Source organism: Procambarus clarkii, chromosome 31, assembly GCF_040958095.1.
Source record: "Procambarus clarkii isolate CNS0578487 chromosome 31, FALCON_Pclarkii_2.0, whole genome shotgun sequence".
Classification (NCBI taxonomy): Eukaryota; Metazoa; Arthropoda; class Malacostraca; order Decapoda; family Cambaridae; genus Procambarus; species Procambarus clarkii.
The window spans coordinates 25666510-25686562 of NC_091180.1; the positions used below are offsets into that span (position 1 = coordinate 25666510).

The following is a 20053-nucleotide window of genomic DNA, read 5'->3' on the forward strand; positions in this document are numbered from 1 at the left end:
TGTGCTCAGCCGGGTCTCTGGGCCCCTGTGCTCAGCCGGGTTAGTGGGGCCCCTGTGCTCAACCGGGTTAGTGGGGCCCCTGTGCTCAGTCGAGTCAGTGGGGCCCTGTGCTCAGCCAAGTCTCTGGGACCCTGTGCTCAGCCGGGTCTCTGGGGCCCTGTGCTCAGCCAGGTCAGTGGGGCCCTGTGCTCAGTCAGGTCTCTGGGGCCCTGTGCTCAGCCGGGTCTCTGGGCCCCTGTGCTCAGCCGGGTTAGTGGGGCCCCTGTGCTCAACCGGGTTAGTGGGGCCCCTGTGCTCAGTCAGGTCTCTGGGGCCCTGTGCTCAGCCGGGTCTCTGGGCCCCTGTGCTCAGCCGGGTTAGTGGGGCCCCTGTGCTCAACCGGGTTAGTGGGGCCCCTGTGCTCAGTCGAGTCAGTGGGGCCCTGTGCTCAGCCAAGTCTCTGGGGCCCTGTGCTCAGCCGGGTCTCTGGGGCCCTGTGCTCAGCCGGGTCTCTGGGGCCCTATGCTCAGCCGGGTCTCTGGGCCCCTGTGTTCAGCCAGGTCAGTGGGGCTCTGTGCTCAGCCAGGTCAGTGGGGCTCTGTGCTCAGCCAGGTCAGTGGGGCTCTGTGCTCAGCCAGGTCAGTGGGGCTCTGTGCTCAGCCAGGTCAGTGGGGCTCTGTGCTCAGGACAGTAATCCTGGGGTATTTTGTTGTAACCTATTTTTTCCCCAGGGCGGATATAACCCTCTGAAACTTGTATCATAAATCTGTTCCCGGACACGCGGTGGACGTTGATAAAAAGGTAGGCGTTCAAGGCCACCTCACACGCACGCACTTGCACGCAGTCACGCACTCACATGCGCGCACTCACGCACGCACATTCAGTACATTAGACAGCTAACTAGAGGGAATGCACACACACACACACACACACATACACACGAGTGGTTAAAATCATAATTTTAAGAACAAGTTTAGGAAAGGGTTATCTTGAGGTTATCTTGAGATGATTTCGGGGCTTCTTTGTGTCCCCGCGGCCCGGTCCTCGACCAGGCCTCCACCCCCAGGAAGCAGCCCGTGACAGCTGACTAACACCCAGGTACCTATTTTACTGCTAGGTAACAGGGGCATAGGGTGAAAGAAACTCTGCCCATTGTTTCTCGCCGGCGCCTGGGATCGAACCCAGGACCACAGGATCACAAGTCCAGGGTGCTGTCCGCTCGGCCTCGTGGCGCAACGGATAACGCGTCTGACTACGGATCAGAAGATTCCAGGTTCGAATCCTGGCAAGGTCGAGGTTGTATTTTTGAGGGAGCCGGTCGGCCGAGCGGACAGCACCCTGTACTTGTGATCCTGTGGTCCTGGGTTCGATCCCAGGCGCCGGCGAGAAACAATGGGCAGAGTTTCTTTCACCCTATGCCCCTGTTACCTAGCAGTAAAATAGGTACCTGGGTGTTAGTCAGCTGTCACGGGCTGCTTCCTGGGGGTGGAGGCCTGGTCGAGGACCGGGCCGCGGGGACACTAAAAAACCCCGAAATCATCTCAAGATAACCATCTCAAGATAACCGCCTGTCGTTAAGCCAAAAATTTGTCGCAATGAACAACTTAAATAATCTCGTTTCACGTATGACTGTCAGGACGTATGATAACTATTAGCACATCTAACAACTTGTTTGTCTTCTCGACCACTCTGTTGTTTGCTGAGTGACAAGGTGTTCTGCACTTTTTAAATATGCTGTTGTTAAGCTGTTATGCCGTTTAGTCGTTCCGGATCAATTTATTAAAAGATCTTTTGATGCTGGTGCTTTGATCTACATCAACGAACGTAATGGTGGTTTGTGTCACGTGTAATTATTTCACTGCAGCTCCTGGGCAATTGCAGTGTCAAGGTGGTGCATCTGGTGTGGTAATGGACGTCTAATTTCACTAGTGTTTCTCCTCTGGTCAAAGTCAGTTAATTCACCACTATACAAAGAGAACGACTACGCATATAAACAAAGGCTGGTGGTGTTCTGACACTGAGTACTGTTGCAGTCATAAAATCTTCATGCTTCTTTCCTGTACTTCGAAAGGTACTGTTACTGACTCGTTGCTGCAAAAACGGTACGATCAAACCAGGTCACCGAGCAGCCCGTCCTCATAAACAAAGCCCAAAGTCCATTCCATCCACCCGCCAAACCCTCTGTTTATGAATGAAAAACGGTTTACACAGAACTCACAACTGCTGACGCCCGAACACTTCCGGAACAAGTGCTTCGCTGACGACTTTTGTTCGAACCACAACGCTGTAAATGCTTCACCCACGTACTACAAATACAAATATTCGCCAACAAAACCTAAACACCTAACCTAACCAGTGTCTAAATATGCACAATATGCTAATATATAATAATATTAATTTATATTTGAGAAAAATCCTATTTTGAATGAACAGCATGTTAAAATTGATGAATGCGTCTTTGGGGGGTCGACTGCTGGATGGAATGGACTTGGGCTGGAGGACGGGCTGCACCGACAGTGTTTTCACGGCAATCTTTGCCCCTAACAGCCACTCCTGCAAGGTCTGAAAGTGGGAGAGGAACAGTGTCTGGTGTAGCAAGAGTAGGGAGCGGTCAAGATCGATAGAAGGGGTAGTTTTGTAAGGGAAGGCAGCGGGGGTGGTGGAGGTGTAGGGGAGGTGACACTAGAGGCTGATTGTCTGGAGAAGGGAACAAGATAGGGGGGTATTGTTGCAGGGAAGAGGGGGGAGGAGATGGGCTACTTCAATAGGGGTAGATGTGTTGGGGGTTAGTATAGTGGGCTTCATGGGGGAGGGTAGGAATAGTGGGGGGTGTGGGTTGTGGTTATGGAATAGGAGTATTGGTGTGTGTGGGCAGGCTGAGGAAAGCCTGTATTGTGGGTGTAAGAAATGAAGCATGGAATAATAACAGAGGTGTAGACAATAGAAGAGGGAAGGCGTTTGGAACATGAATGTTGGTATGAGAGGAATGTATAAACATTACCAAGTGTGTTCTCATCTACATGTTATTGCCATTTTATACAGTTCAAACTGTGCAGTGTGTTATCTTTTAACGTCGTGGCTTGAGGCGGGCACCTGTGATATCATTAAATCACGTCTATAAGGTTCGTGGAGGCTTACGTTGGGGTAACCATTGGCGCTCGTAGTTCAGGGTGGTTGGGCGTCACGTCGAAGGGATAATCTGACGGGTGAGGGACACCGTGGCACCCACTGCCAGCAACCCTTACGTCACTCCATGTGGCACTGGCGTCCCAGGCAATGAACAACAGTATAGTGACCAGCTTCAGGGCTAGAGGGTGGAGGACGGGGGAGTGGAGCCCGAGGGCTAGAGGGTGGCGGAGGACAGAAAGAGGCAGTCTTAAGGGATAGCTCGAGGAGGGACAGGCAGCAGGTAGATGTAGGTAGACATGTAGAGTAGGATCTACATGTCTACCAGTAGGTTTAAAGATGTAGTACACTGGCAATATATCTAACTTAAACTGACATAACCAAACCAAAGTTAAGATAGCCTAACCTACCTTAATTTAACCAGGGAGAGGAAGTACATTAAAACACCAATTACATAGTGCATTTAGGTGTACTATTAGTTGTGATGATTACCACAAAGGTACATACCCTCTGAAGATGGGTTGTAAGTAATGCCCCCTTTGGGTCTCTATATAGTGTAGCTATATAGACCACAATGGAATAATGAAACCATAATGGGACCAAACTAATGGGAATACAATCCCCATTGGTTTGTATCCAAACAGTGTGGCCCCAGAGTTTGTATGCAAACAATGGAGCAGTCCATAGGTTTGTTCCTGTACTTAAAAAGTTGAGCAAAATATGTAAATAATGCAGCAGCAGCTGTCCCCCTTCCCTGTGAGTTTTGCCCGGGCGTGTCAAATGGACGAGGGAACGGCCTGCGAGATTGGCTAATCCAGAAGGTAGTTGAATGTGACATGAAATACCTTTTCTGGTCAACGAGGGTGTGAGCCAAACTGTTTCCAACTCTATTAGGACTACGAATGTTGATAAATGTTTATATTTTAGAATCTTTATTCAAATTAGTCCTAGGTTAAGTTATGTGTTTTTTGCTTCGATTGATAATTATTTGATAATTACCTGTCCTCAGGCTAAGTCGGTCCAGGAGGGGGGGGGGGAGAGACCCCCTCCTCCCCCCTCAAGACGCATTCGTCAATTTTAATGCATTCTGTATTAAAGGTGAGTTTACTCTTATATATAAATTAATCGTATTACATATTAAAGTTCTATGTATATTTAGGCGTTGGGTAGGTTAGGTGTTTAGGTTTTGTTTGACAATTTCGTGTACTGTAGTACCTGGGCGCAGCATTAACATAGTGGCGATTTGAGAAGTCATCGCAGCTGTTGAAGTAATGTTGTCATAAGTGGTGAGTCGTGTGTAAAGCACTTTGCATTCATAAATGGGGAGTTTGGCGGCTGGATGGAATGAACATTTGGCTTTGTTGATGAGGACGGGCTGCATAATACACGAAAGATACACCATAATACACAAAACATACACCATAATACACAAAACATACACCATAATACACAAAAAATAAGCCATAAACACAAATTATATTCGCAGGCAGCTGGGTAGACACATATAAACACCTAAGGCCCTAATATATGCCTATACCACAGAGTTCCGCTGGAGTGATAGTTCAGACACACAACAATTGAATCCTGCTCGAGGTCAGCCTCGTCAAAGCAGAACGGTTATAACACAGACATGCCAGGCGAGTGCTCAACAAAAACAAACACCCGGTGGTGGCAACACTGGGTGTTGCCAAAATAATATAGTAATGGTTGTCACTATCGGATGGCGCTGCCGGCTGGCAATAGGCTTAGTGAGAGGGAAGGGGGGAGGGGGGGGGGTGCTGGGTGTGTACTTCAAACTTTTATTCAAACGTCAATCAAAATTATTTATTCTTTTTTTGGGGGGGGAGGAAATTTTGTTGTTTGTATGAGAAATGAAGGCTTGGGATGTATTTTAACGCCGCAAATGGACCTGTGACTCTATTCTGTATTTTTAACGCAGTGCGCATGCGCGCCATCATAGCCCCCACATATGCATTTTTTTGTTTAGTTTTTCTCTCGGCAAATGCCCTATTTTGCCATGGTTATATGAGGTCAGGATACGTTAGGCTATATTGTTTCGTTAATAGCATTATCAAGGGTTACCCTGGGATTAATTAGGCTAAGATAAGATGGTTAGATTAGGCTAGAATAGTCTGGTGGGAGCCACATTTAAATAGCCCGCCGCCGGGAGCATTTCCCGCCTCCAGGTTATACCCGACGGTGATTGGCTACGCCACCCGTAGAAGAACCCAACCACTTGCGCTAACTACACTGCTGTAACCCTTCTGCTGGCATATTGGGCATGTCTTCCCCTGCTGGCTGTAATTGAAGTTCTCGCCTACCTCATCCCATCCCACACCTGCGTACGACGCCCACACCTGCTTCTGCTCCTCTTACCGAAGGCTACACATGTGAGCCTCTCTTGTTACCATATCCCGCACGTGGAAGACCCGCCATAGGTAGCGCAGCGCCCGCAACAATAGTTTAGGATAAATTAGGTCGTCTTGTCAGCTTACGTTATCTTAAATAACACAGTGCCCCATGGATGTGAATATACAAATATAACTCTACTCTGTAGGGCTCTGGAAGCATTATGTTCATACAGTCCCAGGGAAAGACTATACATGTTCACTATACCCTGTGTTTACTCCCCCCTCCCCCCATGTTAACCTTTCCCTACACCCAGTATTGGTCCCCCTAAACATATCCTGAGCCTATATGTAGTAAAGCAAGCGTAGCCCATTTCACCAAGAGAGGAAAATCGGTATGCATAAATTCCCCTAGAAGAGGGGGACGTGGAAAATCCCTCTTCCCCCACCCCGAACCCCCGCCTCATGGGACGATAGAGGGAACAGGGAGACATCAGGCTCATGGTTCACCACCTCCAGCAGGCTAGCGCCATCATAGTCTGCTAATCATCCTACATCTAGGATGGAGGATGATGATCCATCCCTACCCACGAGGGAATATTCCCCATCATTGCGGACCACCAGGGGGAAAATGTCGGGATTTTTTCAACCGAATGTTTCCGAATACCAGTTTTTGTATATCTATCAATATATGTCTATTTCTCGTTATCTGTCTCTCCCTACCCCCACCCTCTCTCTCTCTCTCTCTCTCTCTCTCTCTCTCTCTCTCTCTCTCTCTCTCTCTCTCTCTCTCTCTCTCTCTCTCTCTCTCTCTCTCTCTCTCTCACCACTAGCACTAGGTAGCACCTCACTGTCAAAAAGAAAAGGATCGATAACGCCACTAATCAGCTGTTGAGCTGCTGCTTCTCTCGACACGTCATAGGGAAGGGGGTGATTAGGATGGAAGAGGGAGGGAGGGAAGGGGAACAGGGAGAAGAGAGGAAAAGGGGGGATGGGAAGGAGTGAGGAGAGAGGGCGGGGGGGGGGAGGGTTTTCCATTCAGGAAATTTATTGCAATGAAAATTAGTTTTACTCTTTTTTTTGTTATTTGTTGTTCTTGTTCCTATAGCGGGAAGTTATTTGTTATTATTTTTGTAATTGTTTACGTGTTCCCGGGTGTCCTCTCTTCTCTTCTCTCTCTTCTATCTTCTCCTCCACATACGTTACAAAACTAACGTTTATATGACGTAAAAAAAACATCGAGGTTGTATGATGGATAATCTGTTTTTCCCCCATATAGATTTTTGTTTTCAGTTGATAAAGTCTCCCCCCCCCCTCCCCCTTCACCCCTGTATATCCTGGCACCTCTGTCCCTTCCTACATTCCTTCACAGGCTTTGCAGTTCTGTTTCACTCCGGTATATCCTGGCACCTCTGTCCCTTCCTACATTTCTTCACAGGCTTTGCAGTTCTGTTTCACTCCGGTATATCCTGGCACCTCTGTCCCTTCCTACATTCCTTCACAGGCTTTGCAGTTCTGTTTCCTTTCATGCAAATTTGCATTTCCAATCACCATACACCAGTGTAATTTCATCTGTGTGTTTAGCTTCGAGTTTTGATTTTGTTTCTCTCTCTCTCTCACTCCTGTTTATTGCTTAGTGTATGTATGTTTTTGTATAGCTACTGTTCGGTGTATGGTGTTGCGTAGGTGTTTACTATAATTTTACTGTATGTATGTTGTGTATGTTGTTATCAGCAAGATAGCTATCTTTTTGTATAGCTATTTATTGTCCAGTGTATCTTTTTGTATAGCTATTGTCCAGTGTATCTTGTTGTATAGCTATTGTCCAGTCTATCCTGTTGTATAGCTATTGTCCAGTGTATCTTTTTGTATAGCTATTGTCTAGTGTATGTTGTTGTATAGCTATTGCCCAGTCTATCCTGTTGTATAGCTATTGTCCAGTCTATCCTGTTGTATAGCTATTGTCCAGTCTATCCTGTTGTATAGCTATTGTCCAGTGTATGTTAACTATTTACTCAACCACCCCATCGTTTGTTTATCACATCCGACCATTCCATTGTCCTCAAAAGTAATCGTCTCGTAATTGCGTTGGTTAAGGGATTTATTTTCCCTGTTGTGCATAATTCTTCGGGTGCTTCTTCCCCCTGTATTCATGATTTTTTCCCCCACAGGTGGGTGCCAGAGCAGACGACCGCTGAAGCCTGGAAAGCTCTCAGCCTAGCAGAGCTGAGGGGAAGCTCTCAGCCTAGCTGACTGAGGGAAAGCTCTCAGCCTAGCAGAGCTGAGAGCTTTATCTACACATAGCTCAAGGTAAGGCTTGGTGTCTCTCTCTTTCGTTTCCTACTGAGACAAGGTGATCGCTTTCTCATTCTTGTATCATCTCCGACGGCCTGCTGGCACCATATGTGTCACTTGGCACTATGTGTGTCACTGGCACCATATGCGTCACTGGTACCGTATGTGTCACTGGCACCATATGTGTCACTGGCACCATATGTGTCACTGGTACCATGTGTCACTGGCACCATGTGTGTCACTGGCACCATGTGTGTCACTGGCACCATATGTGTCACTGGCACCATATGTGTCACTGGCACCATGTGTGTCACTGGCACCATATGTGTCACTTGGCACCATATGTGTCACTTGGCTCGTCTCCAGGTCGTATGAGACTTTCCTTTTGCCGCCCAATTTTTTTTATTGACATAATAAGTTACTTTTGGAGATTGGGACCTTTTAGGTCACAGCCATAAGGTCCCATGTTCAATTCCCGTGGCAGGACAGAAGCGTTTGGGCACCGTTTCCTTTCGCCTGATGCACCAGTTCACGTAGCAGTTAATTGGTACCCCGGCGGTTAGACAGCCTGTTGTGGATTGCATCCTGTGAATGGTTGAATCTATTGACGATTCAAGTTATATATAACACTAAATCTGAGCCTTCCTGCGGCTGCTGTGGAGAGTCGGTGGTTGATGCGGGTGTTTCCTCTCTGGACCACAGCACTGAGGCGCTGGAACGTGAAGGTGGTGGTTCTGGGGTGATTTGGGGGACCTAATTAACTACTTCCAACTCATTCAGCACTTCAGTTTCTCCAAGAATCGAGGGTCTTATAGACTATAAGTTTTCATTAAACCAACGCTCAAGGTACTCACTTAACTCATTAACTTACAAAACAAGTTATTATTAGAAATGCATTTCTTCGAAAACAAAATTCTTAAGAAAAGGTAAGAAACGTTCTCCATTAAGGCAAAAAGGGAGGGGGCGAGGTGGAGGGAAATTCCCTTCATTTGTTTTTAAGACTATCAGAGAAGAACATTTTCCCCTCCAACTCCAACAGAAATTTCCCCGCCACCGAGTCATCTCCCTTGACTCTTAACAGCAACGGATGAGCTGTAATCCTATCATTAGTCTCCTCTCGCTTCCCCCTCCCCCTCTCCCCCACCAGACCCCTCCAACGCTGTGTGGGGAATTTCTGCTAATGGACCTCTCGCTTGTGGTGGGGAGAAAGGAGACTGTAAGGGAAGGTGGAAGGGTAGGGGGTGGGGGAAGAGGATAGATAGGCCGGGGTATATGATGCCACACGTGAGGAGCGAGGAGCGAGGCTCGGTCAACACCGAGAGCTGTGCGCTGAAGAATGGTAGATATCTTTTTTTTTTTTTAAGGAATTTCCCACTGATGTGGTCGGAAAGATTTGTTCCGTGGTTAGGGGAATTTCGGGTCTTTGTTAGGAACATCTCACAGGTGAAAAACAAATATAGAGTGAGAGAGAGAGAGAGAGAGAGAGAGAGAGAGAGAGAGAGAGAGAGAGAGAGAGAGAGAGAGAAAAGGGAAGTCAACTGCAAAATTTCGGGATGAGGCATCGTTTATGGCACGGATCTAGACAGTTGAAATATTGCGCCACAGGGGATATATAAAAAGTTCACGAGAGAGAGAGAGAGAGAGAGAGAGAGAGAGAGAGAGAGAGAGAGAGAGAGAGAGAGAGAGAGAGAGAGAGAGAGAGAGAGAGAGAGGCATGGGAGAAATAATGCGTTGAGTCGTCTTTGGCTACACTTTGACTCCAGCAACAGTTTAAAGAATCACAATGCTGTTTGGATAAAAATAATGATCATAAATAAATATATGAACATACACACATACACTCAACACTCACACACACACACACACACACACACACACACACACACACACACACACACACACACACACACACACACACACACACACACACACACACGTTCACGGGAATTAGGAAAGTGGCATGGAAACAGAACAAGAATGACATAGCCTCCAAAAGGACCAATTTAAACTCCACAACACCGTCCTGAAGAAGATAGTGAACGACCAGGTGACAGAACCCACAAAAGAGAGAGTGAGTGACCACAGAGAATGATAACGAAGTATGCAAGGTACTCAATAAAAGCTTATTGACGGCTTTTAAACCAAAACCTTTCTTCCCAGAGCTGAGAGCCCAATAGACACCCACGCAGGAAAGACTGATTGAAATAGCAGTAATACCAGATGACGTAGATTGCTACAGTAATTGGATGTGACGAAAAACCATAAAGCCAGAACAGGTATCACCGGGCATGCTAGAAGAAGAAGCTGAAGCATTTAATGAACAAATCCACAAGGGCCGTGACAGGATTCGAACCTACGTCTGTGAGCATCCCAGACGCTGCCTTAATCGACTGAGCTACGACATGGTAAAAAGAGTTGAAACCGAAGTTCTACTGCACTTACTGGATCCTGTAGCCTCTCTGAAGCATTTTCTAGAGTATATCTTTAGAAAAAAAGGGCTGTCGTGGTGCCTCTGAACTGCAGACCAATTTTACTATCAATCACCCACCATGGATTTGGCGAAAGAAAATTCTGCTCGACAAACTTCTTCTGCGATATGACAACAGATTTCAAACAAGAGAAAAAGGTTTATACGTTCACTGCAAAATCCTCGATTGTCAGGTTGCATTTAATACGATCACAAGCAAGAGATTCCTACTCAAGCTAGAAAACTAAGCTGGAGTATCTGTGTGCTTGAAGAGGTCGAGAGAGTACCTACCTATCAGGAAACAGTGGGTCATTGAATGAACTGTTGTACACATGTAGCTTGGGGTCCACTCAAGCCATAATGTGTGATACTCTGTGCGATCCCAGCATGCTTAAGGGATTGGTGAAATAATTGTGATCCGTCGCCTCCTCCTGTGTTGCCGGGTGTTGGTTGGACCCTAGAAGCTGTTTGGTGAGTTTCTTTCTCTCTCTTCTCTCTCTCTCTCTCTCTCTCTCTCTCTCTCTCTCTCTCTCTCTCTCTCTCTCTCTCTCTCTCTCTCTCTCTCTCTCTCTCAAGGTTGTAACATCGTTCACAAATTCATTCGAAATTGTGAATATCTTAGACATTAAGGTACTGTGGATCTATGAAATGCCAGACGTGTTTACAGAAAGAAATAATTTCGCGTATTGTTCAATCGTCTGAAGGCCTATTATAAACAGTATTATATCACCCTGGGGAAATAACTAGAGTGTTAAACAGCGAATTAGGTATATTCAGAGGAAATATGAAGCGATTTGTCTTGGGTTTTCAGAATTCTAATTACGGAAAAACGAAGGGATTGTTTTCTTTTCTTTTCTGTGTGTTCTTTGGGCAACTTCTTTTCAGAAAGTCCAAGATGTAACCCAGACCGAAATTTTGACGAAAAGCAGGCCGAAAATTGGACGAAACTCAGGACAAGATTTTGGTGAAACGCAGGAAAACAAATAATTCACGCTACTCCGCCTTAAACTTTCATAATGTGCAGCCTTGAATTTTCACGAGTACCAGCCCTAAATCTTCACGAGTACCAGCCCTAAATCTTCACGAGTACCAGCCCTAAATCTTCACGAGTACCAGCCCTAAATCTTCACGAGTACCAGCCCTAAATCCTTCACGAGTACCAGCCCAGCCACTTTACTCACAACTCACAACTGACGACGTTCAAACTTTTCTGGAACAGTACTTAAGACTTCTCCTTTACAACCAGCTCATCTTAAGCCTTAAACAACCAGTTACAGAACTGGTAATAGTACAACCCGTCGTCCAGCCCAGTTCACAGTCTGATAATAAGTGTAGGATTTTAGGAGAGAAAATTGGGGATAAGTCCTTGACAAGCCCTTAGAACTGGTCGCCTCCCCCCGTTCGTCGGGGAGCAGTAATTGGGGATCTGGTTGTATACCAATTGGTAGATTGTTTAGACCTAGTCGGGCGAGGCTTAGGATGAGCTTTGAGAAGGGAGAGCTCCAAGCCTGCTCCAAGCCTGCTCCAAGCCTGCTAACGAGAGTCAGGAGTCACCTGCGCTAGGTACAGTTATGTAGCCAAAAGTTAACTTTGCTCAGCGCGGCTGGTGAATACACTGCCCGTGCCTGTGTTGGTTCTTCAGCCGCCTCACTCACCCACACACACCACACTTCAAATTTTCAATGGGCTTCATGGAGCGTGTAGAACACACACACACACACACACACACACACACACACACACACACACACACACACACACACACACACACACACACACTCTCTCTCTCTCTCTCTCTCTCTCTCTCTCTCTCTCTCTCTCTCTCTCAAGAGATTTCATACACACAAGAATTCGTCGTTACGAGAAGAAAAACGCAGAATACAGAAATATGCGTTTTAACGACAATTAAAACACAAAATACAGAAATATTCGTCATGAACACAAAATAGAGTATTTTCGGAGGTTTGAGCAAAAGCCAGAAAGGGGGGTTAAACTTCGTATTATATTTAGTTTTATTTTATTTTGATTTATTGTAATGTACCTTGCTAACATTAACAATTGTAAGTTATAAAAATCGTGTAGCAAGTAGATATCCTAATGTTTACATAATTTAACATTATGAAATTAATAATAAACATAAATAGTAAGTTAAAACAAACGTTGAATAATAGTGTAAAAGTGTATAGTGTAAAATATGTGTAAAAATATGTGTAATGTGTAAAAAAATAGTGTAAAAGGCTTATAGTGTAAAATGGGAGTATAAAAATAAACACAAAATAGGATATATATATATATATATATATATATATATATATATATATATATATATATATATATATATATATATATATATATATATATATTAAATATACATATTAATTTTAGAGTCAAGATCGCAGAGCGGAATTCTTGTAAAGTTTGGGTGTGTTTGTGTGTAAGGAGAGATGCGCACGCACACACACACGCACTCAAACTCTTGAAAATCACAAAAGTGGCAATAAAGTGCAGAGATACGCGAATATGACCCGTCCCGGAGGTGAAGGGACTAATCTTCAGTGGAAGGCTGAGGGAGCTCCATTTCCCCCCATTGGTGATAAAGTGAATTAGGGTTTACATGGTAGCGTAGGTAAACTGCGTATAACAGTGTAACGGGTCTACGGGATAGAATAACTTGCTTGTTCTCTTACAAAGAACGTCGCCTTTCGCCCGTATGCGTTACATAAGGCCAAAAATTGTCGTGCTAGAAAATGGAAGCGGCTGGCGATAGCTGTCCCGTTTTCTGTTTTGGGTCCTCTGCTGGGTTAGGAGAGACTACTTTAAATTGACCGTTTTCTTGACGATGGGAAATTTTTAGGAGGACGGGCTCCCGAGGTTGTGCAAGTGTTCACACGGTGTAATTAGTTGATATAGTTACATCTCAAGTTGTTTTCTCGGCCTTTTGATTTTATAAGTCAGGGTCGGTCAAACAAACGTAAATAATGTACTGAATCATATGTAAAATAACTCAATTATAAATGTAAAACCGTTTATGAATAAAAATTTTGAATTTGAATTTGACATTAAAGGGAAACTTGAAGATTGGCAGAGTGAACAAGAAGCGTTCAGGATGTGACGCACAGGACAAAGATGGCCTCCTGTGGCAATGTTGGTACAGGCCGCGCCACAGATGTTGTCGAGGACCATAGACAGACTATCGTCATTGCCAGAGGAGGAGGAGGAAGAGGAAGAGAGGTAGGAAGAGGGATAGGAAGAGGAGAGGGATAGGAAGAGGAGGACACAACGTAGGACGAGGTTGGACGGGGTTGGGACCTGAAGACAACCTCGACTCTTAACCTCTTCAGCAGCGGAACCCATAAACGCGGTCACGGGCCGCGCGCTCCGCCGCTCCAGTCGGATTTACAGCTATGCGAACGACTATAACCCCCCTATCTCCCCCCACCCCCTGCCTCCGCAGCGTCACTGCACCAGTCGGATTTACAGCTACACGAACGACTACACCCTTCCCCACCCCCTCTTCCCTCCTCAGGCCTCTGTATCCTCGTCTCAAATGGCTTATAGAAACGTTCGTTATATCTTGATGATTCATAAAGCGGGTGACGTATTTCTGAAACTGGTGATTCGACCCTCCTGGAGTCCGTTCAGAGCCCGTCACTGTAGCGTTAGATATCTTCCGCCCCTTAGAGGCCCGGATCAATTGTGTCGCGATGTGTTTATGGAGCTCTTAACGACCTTTGGAATGGCAAAGACTTTTACTGCCGTTATTGCGTAAAACTTAATATTTTGCGGATTATGGACAGCGGACCCGGAAACTTTACTAGACAAAAACGTTAACTTGAGCGTGGCAAATGTTCATGTATATTAATATTAAAATTTTTTGATACTGAATTATTCGCGGGTTTCATTCTAAAATTGTCACCTATTGGGCCATTTTTTTAAATAGATAATTCATCTCGTGGAACGGGGGAAATTTCATCCCACAATTATATTTATATATATATTTTTCCCCATAACCTTTTTGAATTTTGGAAAAGTCGTCCTTAATATTTGGGGAATTTCACTCGAGGGCAGGAGTCGAACCCTGGTCGTCGAGTTGTGAGTAATTCACTATGAATATGTATAAGGGAGAGGCGGAGGGCAAGAGAGGAAAAAAGATGTATAAGGGAGAGGAGGAAGGGAGGAGAGAAAAAAAGAAAAACAAAACAAAAAAATTGCGGGAACTCAACAATTCCGGAGACAATATTTTGTCCAGTGTTGTCAGGCCATTAGGAGGCTGGGCGTTGATGTTGGGAGGCTGGGCGTTGATGTTGGGGGCTGGGCGTTGATGTTGGGGGGCTGGGCGTTGATGTTGGGGGGCTGGGCGTTGATGTTGGGGGCTGGGCGTTGATGTTGGGAGGCTGGGCGTTGATGTTGGGAGGCTGGGCGTTGATGTTGGGGGCTGGGCGTTGATGTTGGGGGGCTGGGCGTTGATGTTGGGGGGCTGGGCGTTGATGTTGGGGGGCTGGGCGTTGATGTTGTGGGGCTGGGCGTTGATGTTGTGGGGCTGGGCGTTGATGTTGGGGGGCTGGGCGTTGATGTTGGGGGGCTGGGCGTTGATGTTGGGGGCTGGGCGTTGATGTTGGGGGCTGGGCGTTGATGTTGGGGGCTGGGCGTTGATGTTGGGGGGCTGGGCGTTGATGTTGTGGGGCTGGGCGTTGATGTTGGCTGCTAGACGTTGATGTTGTGGGGGCTGGGCGTTGATGTTGGGGGCTGGGCGTTGATGTTGGCTGCTGGGCGTTGATGTTGTGGGGGCTGGGCGTTGATGCTGGGGGCTGGATCAACTTGAGAGAAGGGAAGGGGCCCTGTCATAACATATGGAGCTCTATGGAATCTGCCTTCACCTCATCAATTTCTAGTGCATTCCATTTGTTAACTATTCTGACTCGGTAAAACAAATTCTTTCTGATATATCTGTGGCTCAGCAGGGAACAAAATTTCCACTTGTGTCCCCTTGTTCGTTTGACACCAGTGCTAAATAATTTCTCGTTGTCTATCTTTTCAATTCCTCTTGAGAATTTTGTAGGTGGTAAACATGTCTCCTCTAACTCTTCTGTCTTGCATTGATGTGAGGTTTAATTTCAATAGCCTTTCAATAGTTCATACCTCTCAGAACTACCTCTCTCTCTCTCTCTCTCTCTCTCTCTCTCTCTCTCTCTCTCTCTCTCTCTCTCTCTCTCTCTCTCTCTCTCTCTCTCTCTCTCTCTCTCTCTCTCTCTCTCTCTCTCTCCTCTCCTCCCTCCCCCCCCTCCCAGCACGCACTCGCCGTCTTCATATACACATGTAAAGGACGTAACATGTGACTTCGTAGCTCAACAGTAACGACCTTAAAGAAAGGTTAGTAAAAGCCACATATATATATACCCTCCTTACACGTTCTTCATTGTGCATGGAACGTATTTTGGAGCAGGAGTAATGGAGAGTTTCCTCCACATATATATATATATATATATATATATATATATATATATATATATATATATATATATATATATATATATATATATATATATGTCATCCTTCATTTTAACTCTCTCCTCACGTCTTTCTTTCCCCTTCTTGACGTTGTAGATTTAGCTACTCAGAACGAAATATCTATGTAGCACGGCCTATGGTGAGCCCCTAATCCCTTTCCTTCCTTCTCTCTCTCACCATTAGCCTCTTCCCTCCACCTCACCTTTCCCCCCCCCCCCTCACCCATCTCTCCTCACCCCTTCACTGCCTCACCCCCTCACACATCCGGGCTGTTAGCGAGCACTGGACACATTATTCCCGTCGCGGCCTTGTGGATTCAAGAAGCCATTTCAGGGAGATTTAGCGAGCACCTTAATCCCCTGACGAAGACCCGCACTCAACCCTCCAAAACCACTCTATTAGTAGGATTTAAATAGGGGATCGGAAAGGGATTTACAGAGAGAGAGAGAGAGGGGCAGAAAGATGAGCAAAATTGGCACAATGTAGTGTGTATGGGATTTGAAGTGGTGACGACTTTGATTTATATATTTTAGTATATTTCGTATATATTTATTTAGTATATTTCGTATATATTTATTTAGTATATTTCGTATATATTTATTTAGTATATTTCGTTAGTATATTTATTAGTATATTTCGCATATATTTATTTCGCATATATTTAGTTTAGTATATTTCGTATATATTTATTTAGTATATTTCGTATATATTTATTTAGTATATTTCGTATATATTTATTTAGTATATTTCGTATATATTTATTTAGTATATTTCGTATATATTTATTTAGTATATTTCGTTTTAGTATATTTCTTATATATTTATTTAGTATATTTCGTATATATTTATTTAGTATATTTCGTATATATTTATTTAGTATATTTCGTATATATTTATTTAGTATATTTCGCATATATTTATTTAGTATATTTCGTATATATTTATTTAGTATATTTCGTATATATTTATTTAGTATATTTCGTTTTAGTATATTTCGTATATATTTATTTAGTATATTTCGTATATATTTATTTAGTATATTTCGTTTTAGTATATTTCTTATATATTTATTTAGTATATTAAGTTTTAGTATATATTTAGTATATTTCTGGTACAGTTAGATAGGGCTTGAGATCTGTTTCGTTAACTATAGATCACTGGGTAATTAAGCACACATCCATTGTTCCAGTAAATATTGAAACACATATGGATGTAGTGATTTTGCAATGCTAACCAGTTGTTGTTGGTGTGTTCTATGTAGACAATGTTCTATTAGACAATTATTTGTTAAAATTATTTGTTAGATTAAGGACCTGCCCGAAACACTGCGCGTACTAGTGGCTTTACAACATTGTAAATACTGTAGAGACTGTGTATTCTCACAAACCCAATGTACCCTCTTGTATATAAATATAAATAAATAAATAAATAAATAAATGTTAGAGAGCTCCTAGTGTACATTGTACATATTGTACTGTACATAGGGTTATTGGACCCCTATGTATAATAGGAGTAACTTCTGGGGAAATAGGGTTACCTTCTGAGGTAACAATTACAACAGCTGGATGATCGAAGTGCTTTAACAGTACTAACCAATCAGCCTCTTGCATTGTCTCTCAGTAAAAATATGAATCTTTTTAACCAAATTATAATCGTATGAACTCAACCATCTCGCTTAGCCTATTGAGTCCGATTGCATAGAAAACGTGAATATTTGTGAGCCGTTACTTTTCTAAATAGATTGCATTCGTATCGTTAGCTACCATAACGTAACTAAACGCGACCTATTAGCTGAGAGGGCGGTGGGGGGAGGGTAGATACAGTACTTAACAGGCAGAGCTGTGAGGGTGGAGTATTGATGACTGACGTGTGAGGTGGTATTCCTTCTTTAATTAGAGTAGCTAAGATATATGTCCTGGGAACAGGTTCGATCCCTCGCTGACATGTGTACATGCACATAAACACCTGTAGGTGAGCACATATTGTTACAATAACCAATGACATCATTACTCACTAGTTACTCACTAGTTACTCACTAGTTCATCTCACTCGCTCGCTCCGCTCCAATATTCCACTGACTGTACAGTTCAATAATTTATCGACGAAGCTTCGAAAAGAATGAAAATTCAGAAAATGAAGCCAAATAATAAATGCAAACACTCAGAAGGCAATCATGCGGAAGTAGATGCCATCAGAGAGCAATATTCACTCGGGTATCTGCTCGATATTTTTCCATATACTCATGTAAAAGTGGAGCAGGTTGAGTCAGTAGAGAGGGAGGGAGGGAGGAAAGAATGCAATAAGGAGGGGAATGAGATAGAGGGCGAAGGAGATAGAGAGATAGATAGTGAGAGAGAGAGAGAGGGGGAGACTTTGTATCTAATGTGACCAGTTGTTAAATCTGTTACTTTCTCAACTTCACTTAAAAGTTGAAACCATGTAAGCAAACGTTGCAGTAACGTAAACAAACATTTATCAATGTGTGAGTCAGAGTACACATTAACTCTTGACTCTGAAGTCAGAGTTAATGTGAAGAAACACATTACTCTGACTCTGAAGTTTGACTCACACACTGTAATGTGTGAGTTGAGGAAAGATGTACATGTTCGTAAGTACCTGCGTAACTGCTTCGTGAATCTGGCCCCCTGACTTCCGTAATGCCATACAGATATTAGTCAGTAGTGGTGATGATGGCGTCTCTGCTCTCACAGGAAGTAGTCAAGGCATGGACATATAGGCCTACTATCGTGTTTTTCCATTGAACTGTCGGTGAAATCTAACTTCAGATTATTGGAAAAGAGAGAGGTATGGACATTGCCAAAACCCTGTCATGCTTGATGCACGCACAGTCATGCTGTATGTCAGTCATACTGCATGACAGGCGTGACAGTTAGTCTTTAAAAATTACAGATCGTCCAAGTGGTTGGGCACCATTCCTTTCCCCCGTCCCATCCCAAATCCTTATCCTGGTCCCTTCCAAGTGCTATATAGTCGTAATGACTTGGCGGTTTCTCCTCATAGTTCCCTTCTCTCCCTCATCTCTCTGGCTGCCACAGTCCCTCCCTCTCCCCTCTCATTCTCTCTCTCTCTCTCCCCCCTCATTCTCTCTCTCCTCTCTCCCCCCTTTCCCTCTCCCTTCCCCTTTGGGTCGATCTCCACCAAACTTTATTCTTGCCGCTCTTTGATCCTCCAGATGGGGTGGTGGGGGCAGGATGGGGGAGATGGGTGAGGGGGGGGATGGATGAGGGGAAATGGGTGAGGGGGGGGGGTGATGGGAGAGGAAGGGGGGGATCACATTGGTATGCCTGGGACGGTTGGTCTTGCTGGCAAGTTGGTGCCCTCCGCGTCCTGGCTGTGGGATATCTCTGTCAGGCCCAGACGCAATCTCTGTCAAGCTCTGTAGCTGTCTGTGTCAAGCTCTGTAGCTGTCTGTGTCAAGCACTGTAGCTGTCTGTGTCAAGCTCTGTAGCTGTCTGTGTCAAGCTCTGTAGCTGTCTGTGTCAAGCTCTGTAGCTGTCTGTGTCAAGCTCTGTAGCTGTCTGTGTCAAGAGTCACGAGGGACGTCTTGGAGTCATTTTGAGGCCCTTGGGAGAGGGGATTTAGAGCTAAGAGTCTCTTGAGACCCCCCTAGCAGAAATTTGGAACTTCAAGATGGTCCCCTTGAAACCGTTTTGGGCAACTTGAAGCAATTAAAGGCTTTTTGGAGTCGTGTGGAGCCCCTTAGTGACTTCTCCTCACCCCCTGCCATCTCTCTGCCATCCTGCCATCTCCCTGCCATCCTCCTGCCATCCTGCCATCTCCCTACTTACTGCCACTTAGGAACCACAGCACTTTTCCTCTCGTCTTTCTTGTAGTCCCCTAATATTCTCTTCCTTTCTCGCAACTCCTCCTCTCCCTCCCATTTGTTCATCTCCTTCCTTTTCCTTCCCTCCCAGCCCCACATCCATTCCTATTTTCCATCCTATCTCTTCTAACCCATCTCTACTCCCCTCCACCCCCTTCTGTCTCTGCTCAATATCCCTCCCTCTTCTCCATCCCAATACCTCTCTATCTCCATACCTATATATCATTCAATCACACGTAATCTCTGCCTCGTTCATTCTCCCTCGTTCCATCACGCGTACAGACAGTTTGTCCCAACACAGGAATGGAGATTAAAGTGTAGTTGATAATATCTCTGCAACCTTACCTACAATACGAACAATTAACCTTAGCAACATTCGCAATGACTGCCACCTTTTGAACCACATAACCATCTCAAAGGTCAGAAAAACAATTAAGAGGTTTTACAAACTAACATTATCAAAATAAATTAAATTAGTATTGATGT

The 20053-nt window shown here is 44.7% G+C and overlaps 1 non-coding gene across 1 annotated transcript; it reads left to right on the plus strand.

Moving 5' to 3' along the window:
* Positions 1–1200: 1200 nt before the first annotated feature.
* On the plus strand, positions 1201–1273 carry TRNAR-ACG (transfer RNA arginine (anticodon ACG)). The gene has a single exon. It is a non-coding gene; the product is annotated as a tRNA-Arg (tRNA).
* Positions 1274–20053: the final 18780 nt, after the last annotated feature.